This window comes from Danio rerio, chromosome 3 (assembly GCF_052040795.2).
Source record: "Danio rerio strain M-AB ecotype USA chromosome 3, GRCz13ab, whole genome shotgun sequence".
NCBI classification, from domain to species: Eukaryota; Metazoa; Chordata; class Actinopteri; order Cypriniformes; family Danionidae; genus Danio; species Danio rerio.
Genome location: NC_141023.1, coordinates 13,934,949 through 13,937,500, shown reverse-complemented (window position 1 = coordinate 13,937,500; position 2,552 = coordinate 13,934,949). Strand labels below are relative to the sequence as shown.

General features: G+C 32.3%; 1 protein-coding gene across 2 annotated transcripts in view; it reads right to left on the bottom strand.

The window, feature by feature from the left end:
• The window catches only part of tspan34b (tetraspanin 34b), a 27,041-nt gene extending 24,489 nt beyond the window's left edge, over positions 1 to 2,552 (bottom strand). The window contains 1 exon segment of one of the 2 annotated variants that reach the window (NM_200408.2): positions 2,416 to 2,552. The gene's annotated coding sequence lies outside the window, so the exon portion shown is untranslated. 2 annotated transcript variants of the gene reach the window in all.

Genomic DNA, 2,552 nt, shown 5'->3' with positions numbered 1-2,552 from the left:
GGTGCAAATTCTACAGTTTTGTAACCTTAAAGAGCTTCACAGACTGTTCAAATGAAATGGTCTACTTTTGCACAAACGTGTGAGAATTTAAGAGACATTTCCACATGCAAACTTATTGTAGATTAATTATTAATGATGATACTATCGTTTATAAACTACAGTGGCATTGCAGTATTTTGGAGCCATAGTATTAGGATACTATCATAGTACTGGTAACCCGTGCAACCCTAGTAAGTAAAATCTAATTTAAGTTCTTCATATAGTAGTATAGCATGGTTCAAACATACATTTTATTGCCGAGCAGTTTGAAAGATTGAACATTTGAGCACCCAAGTCCACTACATGGAGGAAAAATCCTGGAATGTTTTCCTAAAAAAAAAAAAGAAAACTTAAAATAACACTTTCTTTACTCAAGAAACAAAAACATGAACATCCTGGATGACAACGGTGTGAGTAAATTCGCAGAAATCCTTCAATTACCACCACACTCACGCTCCACAAAACAATGACTCAGGGCAAGTGAGGAAAAGCCAGCAAAACAACACGAATCTCCCGAGAGCTCATTCCGAGTGGACATGACAGAGGAACTGCGAACATCACATCAAAACACACTGAGAAACACTCTTTAAAGAAGATAAAATCTTATGAAATGCATTCACTTATGAATTCATATTAAAGTTATAACAAATTTGGGGTGTTTATAACAACAAAACAGCACCCTTTTCATAAAACCCACTTCAAAAAATACAATACTATTGTAATTTATAGTCAATACAGAAGTGTTATTGAACCATTCTATAAGTAAAATCTTTGTTGTACAAATTCATAATAGTGACGAAAAATTTTGGATCCCCTTACGTCTGGGTGTAACTGCTGTTGTGGCTGGAGTATTCTGGGAAATGTTCTTATCCCTTGGTTTCAAGTGTGGTCCTGAAAAATCTTCGTTCGAAAAGGTATTCCGTCCCCTTAGCCCTACGCCTTAAAGCTAAAGAGAATTGGGTAAGGGGAAGGGCTAAGGGGTACAATTGGCATTGGGCCTAATTCAAGTAACATTACTTTACCATAGTATGAAATGAAAACACTAACATTATATTGTATTACACTTTAAAAAATACAATAGTAATTTATAGTAAATACTACACTATAAATAAAATGTATTAAACTGTCTTACATTATAGTATTTACCACACTTCTTCAGTGTACTGCTTAGATTATTAAATAAAGATCTGTTCAAACTAATAAAACTAACAAAAGTGTAATGTACTATAGTAAACTGTGGTTTAATGCAAAATAATATACCCTACAGATAGTTTTGGATAATTTGTTCATATTACTAGAGATGTTGTATTACCATAGCATCTATTAAAGTACCACAACAAATGAATTCAAGTACTTTACTTACTATAGTACATGCAATTTTTCATATAGGAACTTAACTACACTGTAAAAAAAATCCTGGGTGCCTTCAATTTTTAAGCTGAATCAAATTAACCTTATGAGTCCATTGAACTTATATTACGTTAAACTGACTTAAAACAGCTTGCATGGCTTATGAAGTTAAGTTAGAACAAGATTAGTTTAGTATGTTACAATGACCTAAAAAAACTAATTGAAAACAGAACTAATTGATCATAGTTTTTTACAGTGTACTCTGATTTCTCTTTACAAAATCAGAAAGTTTTTTTATTACGGGCAATTCGCTGTAGTCATTTATAAGTCGCTTTTGGAAAAAAATAACTAAACGTAAACAAGATGTACCCAAACATTTCGACGATTAAAGTACTTCATATAGTATGTAGTAGATATGCTTTATGTTTATATTGCGGTATTGCCATAGCAACCATAGAATCACCACAACAGATTCATATAAGTAACGTTACTTTACCATAGTATGAACCAAAACGTTACGGTATTACCATAATATTTTCATATGGGCATTAACTACACACACGAACTCTCTCTTTCTTAATTCGTCCCTATTCTGACTTACATTTGTTTTTCTAACAAAACCATAAACATTATGTTATTAGCACTTTACGACGAATCAGTGTTTACATCCCTCATTCTTAAGTCGCTTTGTTTATGGATAAATATTGAGGTAAAGTTGGTTTTATTTTCGCAAATTCGTTAATTTCTACGTTCCCTATATTGTCTACTTTGAATATTTCGTCTGAAATTGCTTTTAAGTATGACTTTAAAACAACATTATTTAATTAACTGAACAATGTTGTTGCCTACTTTGATAGTCATTAGTTTCTAATGTCATACTATTTGCGAATAATACCTTAATGAAATTATATTTGTATGAAGAATATACAGCCTAACCAAATTTACCTCAAAACGATAACTAACGTTAAACATAAACAAGGTTTTAACAAGACTTTCTCACGATAAAAGAGCAGTAGAATCGCTTACCTTTAGTCAAATGTTTGATATAGACTCTGTTAAATCCCTGAGTGTGAAAGTGAGAGACGGCGTGAAACAAGTTTTCGTCCTGCTCGTGTTTTCTCTTGCTCTGAATGATCTGCTGAAGTGTGAACGGCTGTTTTACT